This window comes from Lycium barbarum, chromosome 6 (genome assembly GCF_019175385.1).
Source record: "Lycium barbarum isolate Lr01 chromosome 6, ASM1917538v2, whole genome shotgun sequence".
Lineage (NCBI taxonomy): Eukaryota > Viridiplantae > Streptophyta > Magnoliopsida > Solanales > Solanaceae > Lycium > Lycium barbarum.
The window spans coordinates 100,720,044-100,728,112 of record NC_083342.1 but is presented as its reverse complement, the minus strand read 5'-3'; the positions used below and the strand labels follow the sequence as shown (position 1 = coordinate 100,728,112).

General features: G+C 35.5%; 1 long non-coding RNA gene across 1 annotated transcript; it reads right to left on the bottom strand.

Annotated features, from left to right (window-relative positions):
* Positions 1–1,079: 1,079 nt before the first annotated feature.
* Positions 1,080–2,941, bottom strand: LOC132599867 (uncharacterized). Its single transcript, XR_009567050.1, has 3 exons — positions 2,710–2,941; positions 2,152–2,199; positions 1,080–1,406 (listed from the first exon to the last, which is right to left on the bottom strand). It is a non-coding gene; the product is annotated as an uncharacterized LOC132599867 (long non-coding RNA).
* Positions 2,942–8,069: the final 5,128 nt, after the last annotated feature.

The following is an 8,069-nucleotide window of genomic DNA, read 5'->3' as shown; positions in this document are numbered from 1 at the left end:
GTTCCATGAGAAAAAAAATGATTAATATGCTCAGATTGGTTCATAGGCTGCATATTTACTCAACTCGTTTAGCATGGTCCTTTGGTGATTAGTAGCAGTCCAATATGGTTGTACACTCAGATTCAGTTGGGGTTTAGATAAATATGTAGGAATTTAACTCTCGAACTATAGTATTCAATGCTATTGTCAACCTATACTTTATTTTCGGTTTGTTTGAGGGTCTAGTTGACCTCTGATTTTCTTAGACTGTCCATCATTTGACGATTCCTTAATGGTATTAGTACAGGCAGTGTTCGAATAGGGTTTGAGTTCATCGCCTAGATCCTCCATTTGTTAGGATTGAACTTAAGCGGCATAGAACTATCAAATATAGTTTTGGGCATGGTTTCATTTATATTTGACCAAAAACTGTAGCGTATTGAGTTGAAGTGCCTCTGCCGTGATCTTTTAATGAACATTTTCTGTTTGCTTTCAACTGATTCGAACTTAGTATGGAATATGTCTCGACTTAATAAGGGATAATATGCTAATATGAGTATCTACAAGTCTGTGATATGTGATATTTCTCCTCTTTAAAAATACTGGTAATGATTGTTGAGGTTGGCTTTTATGATAAAAATGGTCCAGGACTAGCCTTTGAATATGTTGTCATGTCTGCTGATAAATATATACTCACGTCTCCCTGCTAATGCCATAATTTGTGTTTTATGATATCTGATAGTACCTATACCATCAGTCATTTCCACATTGCAAAAGTAGTATGATATTAAAGTAATACTCAAATACACATAGCACGTATACAAGTCGCTGATTTGTTTGTTTAAGTTTACATTGCATATATTTAACATTGTTGATTGTGTCACGACCCAACCCCGTAGGCCGTGACTGGTGCCCAACCTGGACACCTGTATACATACTTATCTGATATAGTCAAACTGAAACTACGAACAATACGGAACTTTACAAAGAACTCTGAAGGTTCATAGCGTCATCATATATGTATATTCAGATACACTGTCTCCTGAGGAGTCACAACTGATCATATCATGAAATAATTCGCAAGCCAACAAGGCTGCCATCACATATCAATATCACATGCAAGCCGACAAGGCTGCCACTATAGACGAATATCATACCACAGCACATCGTATAGACACAGCTGAACAGAACCCATAAACAAAGACACAGCTGATCAAACCTGTACACAACCCACATATATGTCTACAGACCTCTAAGAGTATCAACAGTAACATATGACGGGACAGGGCCCCGCCATACCCCTGGATAACATATACATATATCTCACAAGATCTGTACTGAAAGTCTAAACTCCGGAACAACGGAGCTCTCCAAGATAGCTGAGTAGAAGTCCTATGCTGAAGGGTCACCAAACCGACTATCTGTACCTGCGGGCATGAAACGCAGCCCCCCGAAGAAAGGGGGTCAGTACGGAATATGTACTGAGTATGTAAATTATGAAATTCAGTAAAGAGGATCATACTGAAACAAAGATTACCAGAAACAAGTATGGCTTTTTAAAACATCAATACACTTGCCTTGTGAAATGAACGTCATGCATATCAATATCATATATCATATATATAACGTGTCCCGACCCTCTAGTGAGGGACTCGGTGAATAAAGTCATCATATGCCCTCCTGGCCGCCATAACATATCATCATATCATCATATCATCACATCATCATATCATCATATACATATATATAACGTGTCCCGGCCCTCTAGTGAGGGAATCGGTGAACAATGCAGTGAAACTGTGCACGAAAACGTGTCCTGACCCGGGACTCAGTGAAAGATATATTGAGGCATGCACGAGCAGAGTAGTGAGAAACTATATGCAAGTTAAAACACATCTGAGACTCGATAGAATAATCAAAACGAGCTATCATTTGAAAATCAAGGCAATAGTCATATCAAGTACCTTTCGAATATCACTATGGATTATATCAAAATAGAACTTTTGGAATCATATACACGTATCAAGATATAATGAAATAGCTTCTGGGAGTCAAGAACATTAGCCATCCTAGTGGCTCTAAGAATAGGAGCGTTTTTGAAATCATACATATACGTCGTCTGTTTGTTTCATAAAGATCATGCCAAAAGAAAGAAGGGTTAACTTTACATACCTGTCGGCGACTATTCGTGAATCCTTTTTGCCTCGTCGCTCTTTTCGCCTATTTATATAAAAGTAACGTCATCGTTAGTACCATATTTTCTAGTTCACAATCTATAGCCCAATCCTTATAGAACCTATATTTCAGCTTATATATTCTCGTTTAGGTTTCCTATCATCTAAAATTTTAGCGAAAATTCGGCAGCACTTTCCCTATATGTTCGCCTATCCCAAATTTCCAATTGCTCTCCTGTTGACACAGAAATACCAACAATATATGGGTACAATTATATTTCCAATTCCTTCAATTCAACAAGAACAATAACATGTTCATATCAACACAACTTCAATTTTAACTTTCCCATCCCTTCGCCATATAATCCATGATAATCACAACTATAACGCAACTTAAAATAAGTTTTCCATGCCTATTTAGAACAGCCCCTACACGGCTCAATTCATCTTTCAACATCAACATCCACAACTTTTATTTTCATTATATATCCACAAACTTATACATGTTAAAATTGCCTTCAAAATGTGTATACAAAAAAAAAAAATTAAATCTTACCTCAATCTTAGGATAATTCACCACAAGGTATATTTCCAACTTGCTAAGATCCGGATAAAACCAATGTCATAACCATGAAATCGATGAAGAAAAATAGCTATACTTAATCTTTGAAATAAGAGAAGAACACTTGTTGCTCTTTGTTGAAATTGGAAGGAAAACGTTGCTACTGCTATGGAAAGAAATAACGTTGTTGCTTCTACAAAATAGGTGCTGCATATACCTTCCTTCTTCAAGAAAGAATTCTCCAAGAGGCAATCTAAGTTATCATACAAATGTATACGAGAATTGAGGTCCGAAAATTTTATGTCGGCAAAAAAAAACTTTAGTATATCTAAAGTTAGGCAACTAGGCACTAACATACAAATCTAATGCTATGTATATGTGAAGTAGTCTTATTTAATGCTTTAAAGAACTACTTTGACGGTGGAAGTGGTAAACATGTAGAGTAGAGGTTTTAAATATAATATTCCACAATACATACCAACTAATCATATAATTAATTTCTTCATCTCAATTCACTTTAATAACAATTATTTTTAATACACTTTATATACTCATTGCCATGATTATGTGACATAGCACTAGTCCATAGCCTTTTTTGGTGCACACAAAATATTATTCTCAATCACCGTGGTCACACTTTTAAAGTCCTAAATTATTTCGGGACCTCAAACGTCTTTGTACACCGAGCTCGATTTTTCATCATTGAATATGATCAAATTCTCTGGGCTCATGTAAATTTTCTCATGTTGGACGATTAAATATTCTAGTCCCAGAATACGGGATATTACAGCTTGGATCGTATTTTACTCAAATAAATGTTGAACTCGACAAAACTTATTTCCTTCGATTGGTTTAACTTCAAATCCTTACGATACATGTGTGTGCCATCACTTTAACCACTTATAAGCTTGGGGGATAACCTCGTGCCCTTTACTAATATCATTTAACTCGCACACTTTCCAATGCCTGGGAATACGGGATGTAACAGATTGTATGCTAATCTTTCTTTCATTTCTTTGCATGAACCTCGCATACGAGTCCGAGGGACTCGTTCCTCTTCCGCATTCGATGTTGGGCTGAAAGCCTAACGTAATATTATCGAGTCATTCCGTGTCAACCAATCCGTAGCAAAAAAAATAAAAAAGGGTTCCTGGGCCGAGCCCAACAGCAGCAGCCACAAATGAAATTTACTGGGCCAAAAGCCCAATAGCAAACAGAATGCAGCAGCAGTCCAAAATGGGCTGAGCCCATTTAATTTATTTTATGCCTCTATTTTATATCTTGTGCAGTTAATTTGTATTATTTGACTAATCCTTTACTTTGTTTGTTTTTCTTAGCTTAGTTGAATTATAGGGAATTAGTATGATAGGTTTTAGAATGATGGGTAGTTGCTCTAAGGAAATTAACAGTTAATTCCGCAAGTTACATTTTCTTCTATTTATGATAAAAATATTTATAGCATCTATAATATTTTTTTTATTATAATTGATTTTTTTAAAATAGTATGAACACATATTTTGAGTTAAAGGAATCATAATTTATTCTTACTATCTTAGAAAATAAAAAAAATAAATAAAAAAAGCATTAATACGCAAATATAAACTCAAATATATTTTATAAATAATTCTTCAAGTTTTAAGTCAATTACAATATTTTAAAATATAGTTAATAAAAAATAAAGAAAACTCACATTATTTATTTTTGTATTTTTTGTTCATATTCCTAAAATGCAAAACCAATTAATACCTCGCCACTTGAATTATCTCAAATATTTATTAAAACGCTGTATAAATTCACTTTCTTCTACCTATATATTTTATGCAAATCTTATTTTAAATAACATTTTTTTAGTTTCTTTAGTAATATTTATAAGTTTTATTTTAAATGGCATTTGAAGTTTCCTTTTATGTAAGAATATGATATTTGGTACAAGCTTTATTCTAAATTGCGTTTTTTTTAGCCTTAGCAATATTTATAAGTATTATTTTAAATAGCACTATTATACCCTTTCTTTAACAACTTTATAAATCTTGTTTTAAAATAGCTTTTAAAGTCTTCTTTTATTATATTTTTCGTAAATCTTATTTTGACCAACATTATTTTTCCTTTAAAACTTTAGCAATATTTGTAAGCCATTTTTTAACCTTAATTAATTAACCTGAATTTGGCTGGTAAACCGTAGTTAACGGATTCTAGAGGATGTCTAACACCTTCCCTTTAGGATAATTAGAACCCTTACCTAGAATTGAAAATTGAGCAGACCATTAACGGAGGTTTTGTTTAACTTTACCTTAGTTAATAAATTAGGTGTCCTAATTCACCGTTAAACTAATTAGGTGGCAACTCCTTAAAAAATACCAAAATAGGAATATCCAATATGTTGTACTCTAATCTAACCCGTTTAAATGGGGTATAACAACTATTGCTTTAAATACCCCGCACTGCACTACTGTTTTCAAATGCCCCGCACTGCAAAAGCAACCGCACCTGCATTACATCATTACTTTCAAATGCCCTGCAAAGACACAGCATCATTGTTCGCAAAAGCACCGCATTTAGGCCGTCCGCCTTTAATAGGACGTTTTAGGTTTGTTCGCCTTTAATTGAACATTTTAGGCTTGTTCACCTTTAATTGAACATCTTTAGGCTTGTTCGCCTTTAATTGAACATATTAGGCTTGTCCGCCTTTCATCATTCATTTAGGTTTTTCCACCTTATAATAGAACTTCATTATTCATTTAGGTTCGTCCAACTTACAACAGGACTTCATCATTCATTTAGGTTTGTCCATCTTATAATAGGACTTCATTATTCATTTAGGTTCGTCCACCTTACAATAGGACTTCATCATTCATTTAGGTTTGTTCACCTTATAATATGATTTCATTATTTATTTAGGTTTTTCCACCTTATAATAGGACTTCATTATTTATTTGGATTTGCCCCCCCCCCCCCCCCCCTTTAAATGGGACGCGATGTTATTAGGTTTGTCAGCCTTATAATAGGACTTGACTAATTTATTTGAGACATGTCCGCCTTAAAATTGGACATATTAAGTTTTACAGAAACGCACTGATGTTGCACTTGCATTTGCACTACTTTTACCTTAAATAACTTTCGCACTAATCGCACACCAGCACCACTTTTATGTCAAATATTTTGTACCGATCTCGCACTTGCACAACTTTTATCTCAAATATTTTGCACTAATCTCTCATCTGCACAACTTTTATCTCAAATATTTTGTACGAATCTCACACATACACTGTTGCTTTCAAATGCCCTGCTTAAATGCTTTTAAACGCACTATACATGTATTGCGTTATTACTTTTAAATGCCCTGCAAACGCACTGCATAAATGCTTTCAAACGCACTGCACATACATTGCATTATTACTTGCAAAGGTCCTGCAAACACACTGCATCATTGCTCGCAAACGCACCGCACATGCGTTGCACTATTCCTTTCAAATGCCCTGCAAAGGCACTGTATCATGGCTCGCAAACGCACCGCACATGCATTGCACTATTACTTTCAAATGCCCTGCAAAGGCACTGCATCATTGCTCGCAAACGCGCCGCACATGCATTGCTTTTATTATTTTCAAATGCCCTGCAAACGCATCATGCCGGCTCAGAAAGCCTCATTTATCATAAATCATTCGGCTTAAATAGCCCATCCGGTTTAAAGCCTCATTATCATCGCCAAATAGGCATCATTCTCATGAATCATCGGCCTAGAGCCTCATTTGCACCAGCCTCAGCAAGGCTATCATTTTAATCATTGCAGCATCACTTTACTTTCAATATTTACTTTTCACTGACTGCCTTATCTAGTTTAAGTTTCGCAGGAGCTTTAACGCAACGTGGAACTATTTCTTCGGCAGCGAACTGGGGCAAATACGTTGGGAAGGATAAGCAGACTTCCCGACAAGGGTCAAAGATCTACCTCGAACACTCGGCTCCAACTCCAAATATCACACTCAACTTTCAGAATTCTTGAGTTCTATCATGATACCCAGTGTCATTATAATTCGACACTGGGACAATATTTTGCAAAGATTCGCATCAATCGGGATTCATTATTCATAAGGTGTCGTAGTCTATCTCAGAATTACACACGACCTGATTCTCATGCAGCCCGAGATATGTAGGCAACTCGGAGACCGGAGTTCGGCCACTAAGTCAACGTCTTTGCCTGAAAATTCTTTCATCATTACCGGGCAAAGAGGGATAAGTTGTTGACACCCAATTTTGTCCCACCTTTCCTCCGAAATACCTATCTTTCGCTTCCAATATTTTGGCAACTTTAAAAAATAATTATTTGCATTTTTTTACTATAATTATTAGCTTTTATTAATACCGGCATTTCATTATCATGTCATTATCTTTTACTACCGTCACTGCTACCATTATTATTATTATTACTATTATTATTATTATTATGATTATTATTATTATTATTATTATTTGTTATTATTATTATTATTACCAGTATTATCATGATTTTCATTTCAGCATTTTTACCACCTTATGCATACGCATCGCATTTATTTCGCACAATTAAATGATAGCGTTTATTTGTTTTCAAAATATTATTGCACGGCTATTACAATGTCATATGATTTTATTACCTGAGCACTAATAATTACATATTTTATATTTTAGCACACTTAGTATATAGTTAATTAAAATGAGTCTTTTATTTAAATTTAGAAGTCAAACTATTTCTTTCACTCAGCCCATATTTTTAATTCATCTCGCCCAAATCAAAGCCCAATCGACAACATTATTTTTCGGACTACCTCAGTATCACTTAAAATAATTACCAGTCCATTCATTTTAATACCCAGCCTAAAAGAAAAATCAACCCAGTCCATTAAATCATTTGACCCGACCCAATTCTATTTGAACAAAAGGAACTAGGGTTCCTTTCGTTCTCATCAGCGCCGCTCACCCCACCCGCTCCTCTTTCTCCTCTCTCTTCTCTCCTTCTCTTCCCCGCAGCTCTCTTCTCTCCCTCTTTCATCGTCATCTCATCCCCACCACCGTCGTTTGTCCCCCACGCCTGTCTCTCCCACTTCCCTCTGTCCCCCACTTCCCTCTGTCCCCCGTTCCTCTCTCTCTTCCCTTTCCCGCTTCTCTTTCTCTCCCGCTCCTCCCTCTCGCTTTTCTTCAAGAAAAAAGAGCAAAACCCTATAAATATTGGGCGAGTTGAGTCATTTGGGACAGAGCTTGAATCCCAGAAATCCCCTAAAAACGAGTTTGCAGTCGTCATTTTCTAAAAAATATTAAGTTTCTTCAACAGCCTAAATCCCCGAGAAGTTTTTGGGAAAGCCTTGGAATCGCAAAAA